Here is a 14003-nt window from a genome sequence, read left to right as displayed (position 1 = left end):
TCTCTCTCTCTCTCTCTCTCTCCCCCCTCCTCCCCTCCATTAGCGTGAGTGCGGGAGGGGTAGTTAGTGTGTGATGCTGCATGCCGCCTCCCCCACAACCGCAAGTTGGGGGAACAGACCCAACGGGTCTGCACTTGTTCTAGTATATTGATAGATAACATATGTTGGAGCTGCTGGGCTTGTATACTCTGGAGTTTAGAAGGATGAGAGGGTATCTTATTGAAGCATATAAGATTATAAGTGATTGTACACGCAAGAGGCGAGAAACATGTTCCCGATGTCGGAGGAGTCCAGAACCAGTGGCCACAGTTAAGAATAAGGGGAAGGCCATTTAGAACGGAGATGCAGAAAACTTTTTTCACCCAGAGATTTGATATCTGGGAAGGCAGCGGGGGGCCAATTCTCTGGATGCTTTCAAGAGAGAGTTAGATAGAGCTCCTAGAGATAGCGGAGCCAAGGGATATGGTGAGAAGGCAGGAACGGGGTAGTGATTGTGAATGATCAGCCATGATCACATTGAATGGTGGTGCTGGCTCGAAGGGCCGAATGGCCTACTCCTGCACCTATTGTCTATTGTCCTTATTGCCTGTTGCCTCAAAGACTCTGTCTCTGCCCCTCCCCCTCTTGGATACATCAGCCCATCACACAGTGTTGGGCAGCACAGTGATGCAGAGGTAGAGTTGCTGCCTCACAGCGCCAGGGACCCAGGTTCGATCCTGACTACGGGTGCTGTCCGTACGGAGTTTGTACGTTCTCCCCGTGACCTGCGTGGGTTTTCTCCAGGTGCTCCGGTTTCCTCCCAAACTCCAAAGATGAGCAAGTTTGTAGGTTATAGAGCGATACAGTATGGAAACATGCCCTTCGGCGCATCTTACCCACACATGCCAACATGTTCCTGCTACACTAGTCCTGCCTGCCTGTGTTTGGCCCATATCCCTCTGAACCTGTCATACCCATGTATCTGTATAAACAATCAACATGGAAAAGTACTGGGGACAAGAGACTGCAGATGCTGGAATCTTGAACTAAACACAATGTGCTGGAGGACCTCAGCAGGTCAGACAGTATCTACAGAGAGATTCTCTCCGTTGTCTCTCCATAGAAGATGAAACACCTTGGTTGGCATGGGCACTGGGCTGAGGAGCCCATTTCCGTGCTGTATGAGACTATGACGACGACATCTTTCAGGTCGAAGGTAGACACAAAATGCTGGAGTAACTCAGCAGGACAGGCAGCATTTCTGGGTAGAAGGAATGGATGACGTTTCAGGTTGAGATCTGGTCTGAAGGGTTTCGGCGCGAAACGTCACCCATTCCTTCTATCCAGAGATGCTGCCTGTCCCACTGAGTTACTCCAGCATTTGTGTCTATCTTCGGTGTAAACCAACATCTGCAGTTCCTTCCTACACATTCTCTCCAAAGATGCTGCCTGACCTGCTGAATTTCTCCAGCACTTTGTTTCTTCAAGATTCCAGCAGCTGCAGTCTCTTGTGTCTCCAGTACCTTTCCGTGTGGATAGTTCTGTTCTTGCCTTCACTGTTAATTCCGATCTCCACCCTTGCTCCTGTTCTGACATGCCCGAAAGTGGGAGAGTCTAGGGCCAGAGGACACAGCCTCAGAATAAAAGGACGTACAGTGCTCTCTATAATGTTTGGGCAAAGACCTGTCGTATATTCATTTGCCTCTGTGCTCCACAATTTGAGATTTGTAATAGAAATAAAAATCACATAAATGACGGGTCTTTGTCCCAAACATTATGGAGGGCACTGTACCTTTAGAATGGAGATGAAGAGGAATTTCTTCAGCCAGAGGGCAGTGAATCTGTGGAATTCATTGCCACAGATAGCAGGGGAGGCCAAGTCATTGGGTATTTTTAAAGTGGAGATTGATAGGTTCTTGATTAGTACCGGTGTCAAATGTTATAGGGAGAAGGCAGGAGAATGGGATTGAGAGGGAAATCTAGATCAGCCATGATTGAATGGTGGAGCAGACTCAAAGGGCCGAATGGCCTAATTCTGCTCCTATGTCTTGTGATCTCTACACTACAGCCAGCAGTTTAGTTTAGAGATACAGCTTGGAAACAGGTCCTTCGGCCCACCAAGTCTGTGCAGAGAATTCCACAGATTCACCACCCTATGAATAAAGAAATTCCTCCTTCCTAAAGGAATGTTTAATTCTGAGGCTATGACCTCTAGTCCTAAACTCTCCCACTAGTGGAAGCATCATCCACATCCACTCTATCCAAGCCATTCTACATTGTATAGCCATGAGTTTGCCTGATTAACCAGATATATCAGTGTGCTTAGCGGTGGCGCAGCAGTAGAGTTACAGCCTTACAGCGCCAGTGACCCGGGTTCGATCCTGACTACAGGTGCCGTCTGTACGGAATTTGTACCTTCTCCCCGTGACCGCATGGGTTCTCTCGGGATGCTCTGGCTTCCACTCACATCCCAAAGACGTGCCGATCAGTAGGTTAATTGTCCCTGGTGTGTGTAGGATAGAACTGGTGATCAGTGAATGGGTGATCGTTACACCCATACAGTGATGGATATTTTTAAGGCAGAGATAGATAGATTCTTGATTAGTATGGGTGTCAGGGGTTATGGGGAGAAAGCAGGAGAATGGTGTTAGGAGGGAGAGATAGATCAGCCATGATTGAATGGTGGAGTAGGCGATGGGCTGAATGGCCTAATTTTGCTCGTATCACTTAAGACCTTAAGAATAGCAGCATCCATAATGAGAACACTTGGGCATAGTATGAACAGGGTACACAGTCTTAGGGATTATGTACTCCCTACGGAAAAGAGTAAATATACCTCTTTAAGACACAACCAACACTCTAAAAATGGATGAAAATTGTAACACTTTATCGGGATGCATCCCAGATTGGTTTGGAAACAGCTCCATCCAAGACCGCATGAAATTGCAATGAATTGTGGACGCAGCCCAGACCGTTACACAAACCAACCTCCCTTCTATTGACTCCATTTATACCTCACGCTGCCTCGACAAGGCCAGCAGCTTAATCAAGGACAAGTCACACCCCGGCCATTCCCTCTTCTCCCCTCTCCCATCAGGCAAAAGATATAGAAGTGTGAAAATGCGCACCTCCAGATTCAGGGACAGTTTCTTCCCAACTGTTATCGGGCAACTGAATCATCCTACCACAACCAGAGAGCAGTCCAGAACTACTATCTACATCTTTGGTGACTCTCAGACTGTCCTTGATTGGACTTCGCTGGCTTTGCCTTGCACTAAATGTTATTACCTTATCATGTATCTGTACACTGTGGACGGTTCGATTATAATCATGTATTGTCGTTCACTGACTGGATAGCACGCAACAAAAGCTTTTCACTGTACCTCGGTACATGTGACAATAAACTAAACTAAACTTGGGAGTGCTGGTGCAAGATACCCAAAAATTAACCTGCAAGTCGAATCAGTAGTAAAACGCAATGCTGGCAACCAAAAACAGGGGTGTAATGCTGAGGCTCTATCTGGAGTATTGCGAGCAATTTTGGGCCCCATATCTGAGGAAGGATTTGCTGGCTCTGGAGAGGTTCTAGAGGAGGTTTACGGGAATGATCCCAGGAATGAGTGGGTTAACATATGATGAGCGTTTGGCGGCACTGGGCCTGCACTCGCTGGAGTTTAGAAGGTTGAGGGGGGACATTGAAAGGACTAGTGGTCATAGCCTCAGAATTAAAGGACGTTGCATTAGGAAGGAGATGAGATGGAATTTCTTCAGTCAGAGGGTGGTAAATCTGTGGAATTCTTTGCTACAGAAGGCTATGGAGGCCAAGTCACATTTTGGATATTTTTAAGGCAGAGACAAACAGATTCGTAATTAGTACGGGTGTCAGGGGTTATGGGGAGAAGGCAGGAGAATGGGGTTAGGAGGGAGAGATAGATCAGCCATGATTGATTGGCAGAGTAGACTTGATGGGCCAAATGGACTAAATCTGCTCCTATCACCTATGACCTTATGAGTAAACAGTAGCTGGTAGAAATACCCAGCAGGTTAGGCTGCATCCGTATAAAGAGAAACAGAGTTAACATTGCAGGTCGATGACTTTCTGTAAGGATCGTTGTTGACCTAAAACACTAATTATGTTTTTTTTGTTCTGCTCTATGTTCCCAACAGCTTGTTGTTATTTCAGGCTTCAAGCACGTGCAAGCTCTTAAACAGGAAATGTACTTAGAAAATATAACCGCAACAATATTAAACCCAGGCACAGCCCAGGGTACGTGTGTGGGGGAGGAAGCCAAGAGAAGAGAGAGGTACCAAGGGAGAGAGATGTGCACAGAGCATAGAACAGTACAGCACAAGAACAGGCCCTTCGGCCCACAATGTCTGTGGCGATCGTAACGGCAAGTTATACTGATCTAAACACATGGTGGTGCACCGGTAGATCTATTGTCTTACAGTGCCAGAGACCGGATTCGATCCCGACAATGGATGCTGTCTGTACGGAGTTTGTACGTTTTGCGGGCTCAGTGGGCTGAAGTGCCTGTTTCTGCACTGTATCTCTAAACTATGCTGAAACTAAATGTTATTCTCCTTATCCTGTCTCTGTACACAGTGGACGGCTCAAACTGTAAATCATGTATAATTTTTTAATGTACTCCTATCAAGTCTCCCCTCAACCTCCAACTGTATTGGAGGTACTGTATGACAGTATTGGTTTATTTATGGCAGGTGAGAAAATTGTGAGAAAATTCATGGGAGACTTACATAAAATTATGAGACGCATAGATAGCATCGACAGTCTCACCTTTTTTGATTCGTATTGGCGTCAGGGGTTATGGGGAGAATGCAGGAGAATGGGGATGAGAGGGAAAGATAGATCAGCTGTGATTGAATGGCAGAGTAGACTTGATGGGCCCCATGGCCTAATTCTGCTCCAAAAATTCCTAGACTAGAGCAGTCACGATGGCGCAGCGGTAGAATTGTTGCCTTGCAGCGAATGTAGCGCTGGAGACCCGGGTTCTGTCTGTGCGGAGTTTGTACGTTCTCCCCGGGACCTGCATGGGTTTTCTCAGAGATCTTCGGTTTCCTCCCACATTCCAAAGACGTACAGGTTAAGGGTTTCGGCCCGAAACGTTGCCTATTTCCTTCGCTCCATAGATGCTGCTGCACCCGCTGAGTTTCTCCAGCATTTTTGTGTACCTTCGATCTTCCAGCATCTGCAGTTCCTTCTTGAACAGGTTTGTAGGTTAATTGGCTTGGTAAATGTAAAAATAGTCACTAGTGGGTGTAGGATAGTGTTGGTGTGCAGGGATCGCTGGTCGGCGCGAACCCGGTGGGCCGAAGGGCCTGTTTCCGTGCTGTCTCTCTAAACTAAACTTATGAACTTTTTCCCAGGAGCTGTTTCCCAGACTATAGCTATAATGTGAGAGGGGGAAAATGTCAATGGACATGTGTCAAGTCTCTTTACACAGAGTGGGGGTCTGGAACGTGCTGCAAGGGGTGGTGGTGGAGGCAGATACAATAGTGGCGTTTAAGAGGCTTTTTGATAAGCACTTGAAAGTGCAGGAAATAGTGGGATATGGATCAGGTACAGACAGAAGTGATCAATTTTGTTTTCATTCAGTTTAGTTTATTGTCATGTGTATCGAGATGCAGTGAAAACCTTATTGTTGTGTCCTAATCAGTCAGCAGAAAGACAATACATGATTACAATCCAACTGTCCACAGTGTACAGATACAGGATCAAAGGAACAATGTTTAGTGCTACATAAAGTCCAGAAAAATCCGATTAAAGATAGTCCAAGGGTCTCCAATGGGGGAGGGGAATAGGTGGTATCAGAAGGAACTGCAGTTAGACTCTTCAACTGACCCGCTGAGTTACTCCAGCATTTTGTGTCCATCTTCGGTTTAAATCAGCATCTGCAGTTCCTTCCGACACAAGGAACTGCAGATGCTGGTTTAAACTGTAAATGGACACAAAAACCTGGAATAACTCAGGCAGCATCTCTGCAGAAAGGGAAGAGGTGACGTTTCGAGTCGAGACCCTTCTTCATATTGAGAGTCAGGGGAGAGGGAAACGAGAGATAGAGACGGTTATATGGAGAGATGTAGAACAAATGAACAAAAGATATGCAAAAAAAAAACAATAATCAAGGGAGTGGCCCATTGTGTAGCTGTGGTGAAAACGAGTTGCAGACATTATGTAGCTGTGGTGAAAACGAGTTGCAGACAATGAAACTCAACAGGAAGACAGTGAAAATAGTACCACGACTTGGGTGAGGGAGGGACGGAGAGAGGGGGGATGCAAGGGTTACTTGAAATTAGAGAAATCAAATTTTGTTGCGCGCTATCCAGTCAGCAGTAAGACAATACACGATTACATTCAATCCTCCACAGTGTAGAGATACATGATAAAGGGAGAAATAGTGGTGCAGCGATACGGTATATGTTTATTATTGGCACGTGTACAAGGATTTAATCCATGGCAAGCAGATGTGCAGAGCATAAAATCTCCATTAACTCGACATAACTCCCTGCTCAGATGGGTCTGCTGCTCGTAATCCCATTAGAGTCTCTGCCAAAGGTCCACGCACAATACTCAACAGGAAGAGGCACCTCCAGATCTGGGAAAGGGGCCCCTTCAAGCCAGCAACACTGAAGAGTAAAGCCAACAATATCATTTTGTAGACAGAAAGTGCTGGAGTAACCCAGCGGGCCAGGCAGCATCTCTGGTTAACATGGATAGGTGACGTTTCACAGAGCGCTGGAGTAAAGGGCATGTCCCACTTGGCGATTTTTTTCGGGGACCGCCGGCATCATTGACTGACGTATCAGGTCATCGAAAAATTTGCTGCGTGAGGTGGCAGTGACGCGGCGTGATGGCGTATTGACGCGCAACGTTTTTTCAAGTATCGCAACATTTATTTTGTCGACGCTGGATTTTGAAAGGTTCAAAATCTTTTAATGACCCTTATATGATGCCGGCAGTCGCCGAAAAAATCGCCGTACAGGCCTTTAACTCAGCGGGCCAAGCTGCATCTGTCTCAGTTTTAGTTTTAGTTTTAAGTTTTAGAGATACAGCGCGGAAACAGGCCTCTTTTGGCCCAGCTGGTCCGCGCCGACCAGTGATCCCCGCACATTATAGACAATAGACAATAGGTGCAGGGGTAGACCATTCGGCCCTTCGAGCCAGTACCGCCATTCAATAACACTATCCTACACAAACTTGGGACTATTTTTACATTTACCAAGCCAATTAACCTACATACCTGTACATCTTTGGAGTGTGGGAGGAAACCGAAGATCTCGGAGAAAACCCACGCAGGTCACGGGTAGAACGTACAAACTCCGTACAGACAACACCCGTGGTCGGGATCGAACCCGAGTCTCCGGCGCTGCAAGCGCTGTAAGGCAGCAACTCTACCGCTGCGCCACCGTGCCGCCGTACGTGGAACATGTATAGGTGAAGTTTCGGGTCCTGACCCTTCCTCAGACTGAAGAAGTGACTGACGAAGGGTCCCAACTTGAAACGTCACCTATCCATTTTCTCTTGCCCAGAGTAGGGGACTCAGGAAACCAGAATGTTCAAGGTGACTTCATAGGAATCTGAGTAGTATCTTTTTCACACAGAGGGTGTATGGAACGAGCTGCCGGAGGAGGTAGATGAGGCAGGTACCATTGCAACGTTTAAGAAGCAATTAGGCAGGTACATGGATAGGATAGGTTTAGAGGGATGTGGGTCAAACAGGGGCAGGTGAGACTCATGCAGTGTCACACAAAGTGCTTGAGGAACTCAACAGGCCTAGTGTAGGTGAGAAGATTAACTCGCTGGGAGGTTCACATTTAGAACTTGGAAAAGTACCGCACAGGAATAGGCCCTTCGGCCCACAATGTATGTGCCAAACATGATGCCAAGAACAACTTTTATCTCCTTGCACATAGGAGCAGAATTAGACCATTCGGCCAATCAAGTCAACTCCACCATTCGATCATGGCTGATCTATCTCTCCCTCCTCACCCTATTCTCCTGCCTTCTCCCCATAACCTTTGACACCCGTACTGATCTGGAACCTACGCTTTAAAAATACCCATTGACTTGGCCTCCACAGCAATGAATTCCACAGATTCACCACCCTCTGGCTAAAGAAATTCCTCCCCATCTCCTTTCTAAAGGTACGTCCTTCTATTTTGAGACCGTGCCCTCGAGTCCCATACATAGAACAGTAGTGTATAGTACAGGAACAAACCCATCGGCCCACAATCTCTGTGTAAAACGATGCCAAGAGCAACTTTACTCTATTCACACATGATCCATATCCGTCCATTCCCTGCATATCCATGTGCCTATCCAAAAAGCTCTTAAACGCCACTATCATATCTGCCTCCACCACCACCCCTGGCAGCGCGTTCCAGGCACTCACCACCCACACCTGCCCCACACATCTATAAAATGTGTACCTTCTCACCCTAAAGCTGTGCCCTCTAGTATTCAATATTTCCAACCTGGGAAAAAGATGCTGGCTGTCCACCCTGATCCGTGCCTCTCCACCCCACCACACATGTCCCATGACCCAGGTAACACAGGACGGGTGTCAGGAGAAGGCAGGAGAACGGGGTTAGGAAGGAGAGATAGATCAACCAAGATTGACTGGCGGAGTAGACTTGATGGGCCGAATGGCCCTTCAGTTATGATCTTATGACGACACAGTGGCACAGCGGTAGAGTTGCTGCCTTACAGCGCTTGCAGCACCAGAGACCCGGGTTCGATCCCGACTACAGGTGCTATCTGTACGGAGTTTGTACGTTCTCCCTGTGATCGCATGGGTTTTCTCCGAGATCTTCGGTTTCCTCCCACAATCCAAAGACGTGCAGGTATGTAGGTTAATTGGCTTGGTGTAAGTGTAAATTGTCCCTAGTGTGTGCAGGACAGTGTTGATGTGCGGGGATCTCTGGTAGACAGCGTATATGCCTGCAACATACATATCTCCATTCCTTGCCTTCTCAAGCACCTATTGCACCTGCTATCAGCACCGATGCAGCACGGTGGCTCAGCGGTAGAGAAATTTGTGGAATTCTGGTTGTCTTCGGGTAATTTTAGGGAAATCAAATAATTTCGGGAATTTTCTGCATCCGGCCCGCGGGATGATTTGAGGGAAAAAACGTATATTTACGACCATCCGCGCCAGCGCAGTCGGGGGAGGCCCGTCAGCTGCGTCACAATTGAAAATGGCGGCAGTGGCACGGTAGGGACGCAAAATAACGGCGTCTCCCCGCGCGTGCGCAGTGGGCCCGGTATCCCCGAGTGCGCAGTTGGGGAATTTCAGGAAATACCATCAAATTCCAGGAAATTTGGGATCCTTTTTAAGGACATTTGTTTTTGAGGTGTGGGAGCACTGGACCAGGGTTCAATCCCGACTACAGGTGCTGTCTAAACGGAGTCTGTACGTTCTCCCTGTGACCGTGTGAGTTTTCTCCGAGATCTCAGGTTTCCTCCTACACTCCAAAGACGTACAGGTTTGGACGTTCATTGGCTTTGGTTATAAATGTAAAATTGTCCCTAGTGGGTGTGGGATGGGGTCAGTGTGCAGGGATTGCTGGTCGGTGTGGACTTGGTGGGCCGAAGGGCCTGTTTCCGTGCCGTATCTCTAAACTAAACCATCCCATTGTTCTCCAGGGAACCTTACCGAGCAGAACTCGACAGTTCGATCCCTCCCAGCGACTCCACTACCAAACACACAGACTTCACTGCTTGCACAATATGTCACCATGCCTCTTTAGGAAATCTTATTTTGTTTCATAACATTTATTGTGGACGATAAGAATCATTAAATACAATACCTTTAAAAATGTGTTAGCAGGGGTTGGCATGTCCCCAGTCACACACACGCATGCGCGCGCACACACACACACAGTCACACACACACGCATGCAAACACACACTCACGCACACACACACTCACACACAGGCAGGCACACAAACAAAGAGAGGCACACACACACACACACACACACACACACACACACACAGAGGCACACACACACACACACACACACACACACACACACACACACACACAGAGGCACACACACACACACACACACACACACACACACACACACACAGAGGCACACAGAGGCACACACACACACACACACACACACACACACACACACACACACACACACACACACACACAGAGGCACACACACACACACACACACACACGCACACACACACACACAGAGGCACACACACACATACATACACACACACAGAGACACACACATACCTACACACACAGTCACACATATACATACACACCCAAAGGCACACACAGTCACACACACTCACAGACAGGCACACAAACAAAGAGAGGCACACAAACACACACACACAGCCACACATACATACACACGCAGAGGCATACACACACACACACTCAGAGGTACACACACACACTCAGAGGTACACACACATGCACAGAGGCGCACACACACATATCTACACACACACATACAGAGGCACACACACACATACTTTCAGAGAGAGAGCGAGAGAGAGAGCGAGAGACAGAGAGAGAGGCACACAGAGAGAGGTAGAGGGAGAGGGAGAGGGAGAGGGAGAGGGGCAAAGAGAAAGTGCACACACACACACTGACACAGAAAGATAGAGACACTGTCAGACAGAAAGACACAGAGAGAAGCAGACAGAGTCAGGGAGCCGAGCTCCTGATCACTCACCCTTGCAAGTGGAAGCCATCCGCTGGGCTGAGCTGAGCTGAGCTGATCTGTCTGTGTCGGGGCAAACTTGTGCTGGGGGTCAGCGTGTGGCCATGGGGACGGGCAACGAGGAACTGCCTGCACAGAGTGAGAGGATCACGCACAGATACCAGGATCACACGGAAAACACAGGCAGTACGGCGCGGCACAAACCTCCAACACAGCCCAGCGCACACTCTGCTGCTCACACAGCGAGAGACACACAGAGAGGGAGGGAGGGAGGGACAGAGAGAGAAGGGGAGGGAGAGAAGGGGAGGGAGAGAGAGAAGGGGAGGGAGAAGGGGAGGGAGAGAAGGGGAGGGAGAAGAGGGGGGGAGAGAGAAGGGGAGGAGGAGAGAGAAGGGGAGGAGGAGAGAGAAGGGGAGGGGGAGAAGGGGAGGGAGTGAGAGGGGGGAGTGTTGGAGAGAGGGGAACGGAGAGGGGGGGAGAGAGGGGAACTCTTTCTCCGGGTCGTACTGTGGCAAGTGAGGCAATACACACAGAACTGTGCTTACTCTTGAACGGTTTGGGTCGAGACCCTTCTTCAGACTGAGAGTCGGGGGAGAGGGAGATGTGGAATTGCGGGGTATTGAGTTGAGTAGCAACTTGCTGCCAGCACAACCCCCTGGTAGTTTACAAGTCAAAGCTTTGAACCACAAGCTAAAAGTAGACATAATTTTATTGTTTGTGTGCCTCGTTGTCACCTTCCCCTCAGCCAACAACGAACCATTCTACATTTCCTTGCCCTCGTCTGCTTTGATCCGTCCTTTTCACACCTTACATGCTCTTTGCACCGTTCCATATCTCTAGTTTCCCTCTCCCTTGACTCTCAGCCTGAAGAAAAGTCACGACACGAAACGTCACCCATTCCTTCTCTCCAGAGACAATAGGCAATACGTGTAGGAGTAGGCCATTCGGCCCTTCGAGCCAGCACCGCCATTCACTGTGATCATGGCTGATCATCCCCAATCAGTACCCCGTTCCTGCCTTCTCCCCACATCCCTTGACTCCGTTATCTTTAAGAGCTCTATCTAACTCTCTCTTGAAAGCATCCACTGATTTGAGGCAGAGAATTCCAGATTCACAACTCTCTGGGTGAAAAAGTTTTTCCTCACCTCCATTCTAAATGGCCTACCTCTTATTCTTAAACTGTGGCCCCTGGTTCTGGATTCCCCTAACATCGAGAACATGTTTCCTGCCTCTAGCATGTCCAATCCCTTAATAATCGTATATGTTTCAATAAGATACCCTCTCATCCTTCTAAATTCTAGTGTATACAAGCCCAGTCGCTCCATTCTATCAACATATGACAGTCCCGCCATACCTCGTGAACCTACGCTGCACTCCCTCAATGGCAAAACACAAAGTACTGGAGTAACTCAGCGGGTCAGGCAGCATCTCTGGGGAGTCGGGAATGGGTGACGTTTCCGGTCGAGACTCTTCCTCAGACACAATGGAACTGCAGATCATAAGGTCATAAATGATAGGAGTAGAATTAGACCATTCGGCCCATCAAGTATATGCAATTCAATCATGTCTGATCAATCTCTCCCCCCTAACCCCATTCTCCTGCCTTCTCCTCATAACCTCTGACACCCGTACTGATCAAGAATCTATCTATCTCTGCCTTAAAAATATCCACTGACTTGGCCTCCACAGCCTTCTATGGCAAAGAATTCCACAGATTCACCACCCTCTGACAAAAGAAATTCTCCGTCATTTCCATCTTAAAAGAACGTTCTTTAATTCTGAGGCTATGACCTCTAATCCTAGACTCTCCCACTAGTGGAAACATCCTCTCCACGTCCACTCTATCCAAGCCTTTCACCATTCTGTGTGTTTCAATGAGGTCCCCCTCATTCTTCTAAAAGCCACAAAAGTGCTGGAGTAACTCAGCGGGTCAGGCAGCATCTCTGGAGAACATGGATAAGCAATATTTTGGGTCAAGAACCTTCCTCAGACTCAAGACTCACTACAGACAGAAGGAACTGCAGATGCTGGTTTACAAAAAAAGACACAATATGCTGGAACAACCCAGCAGGTCAGGTGCATCTCCTGAAAATGTGATTTAATGTGGCGTATTAACACATCTGTTTGGATAAAGCTAAAAGACAAATGAACTGACGGTTCTGGGTTAGAAATAAAAACACAAAGTGCTGGAGTAACTCAGTGGATCAGGTACCATAATGTGGAGGAAAGAACAACACATGCTGGTTTAAATAGAAGATAGACACAAAATGCTGGAGTAACTCAGCAGGACAGGCAACATCTCTGGAGAGACGGAATGGGTGCCGTTTCGGGTCAACACCCTTCTTCAGACTAGCATCTATGGAGAACATGGATAGGTGACGTTTTGGGTCGAGACCCTTCTTCAGACCCACAGTAGTCGAGAGACAGACAGAACCGCAGGAAAAAAAGACACAAAGTGCTGGAGTAAATCAGCGGGTCAGGCAGCATATCTGGAGAACATGGATTTATGGATAGTATTATTTCACCTGACTGGATAAAGCTAAACCTAATTGTCACATGCATCCAGGGACAATGAAAAGCTTTGTTTTGCATGTTATCCAAAAGGATTAGATATGCCATGCTTAAATACAATCGTCAAACTCAAGTATAATAGGTAGAGCATTAGGTGCAACAACCAAATAAATAAATAGACAGTCAGAACCATTTTCTCAGTGTGGAAATGCCAAAGAGTAGGTGGCATAGAGTTAAGGTGAGAGGGAGAACGGTCTCGAACCGAAACATCACGCATTCCCTCTCTCCAGAGATGCTGAAGTTCTGCTGAGTTACTCCAGCATTTTGTATTTACCAAAGTTTAAAGGAAATTTGCAGGGCAAGTATTGTATTTTTTACACAGAGGTTGGTTGGTACCTGGAACGCTGCTAGTGTTAGTGATGGAGGCACAAATGATGGAGGTATTTAAGAGGCTTTTAAATAGTTTAGTTTAGTTTAGTTTCAAGATACAGCTCGGAAACAGGACATTTCAGCCCACTCAGTCCGCATCTACCAGTGATCCCTGCACACTAAGACTATCCTACACGCACGAGGGACAATTTTCATATTTACACCAAGCCAATTAACCTACAAACCTGTACGTCTTTGGAGTGTGGGAGGAAACCAAAGTTCTCAGAGAAGACCCATGCATATCACGGACAGAACGTGCAAACTCCGTACAGACAGCACCTGTGGTCGGGATCAAACCCGGATCTCTGGCGCTGCAAGTGCTGTAAGGCATCACCTCTACCGCTGCGCCACCGATAGGCACA

The sequence above is a fragment of the Amblyraja radiata genome, chromosome 1 (genome assembly GCF_010909765.2).
Source record: "Amblyraja radiata isolate CabotCenter1 chromosome 1, sAmbRad1.1.pri, whole genome shotgun sequence".
NCBI classification, from domain to species: Eukaryota; Metazoa; Chordata; class Chondrichthyes; order Rajiformes; family Rajidae; genus Amblyraja; species Amblyraja radiata.
The sequence above is the reverse complement of the archived record's forward strand: the minus strand, read 5'-3'. Positions refer to the sequence as shown.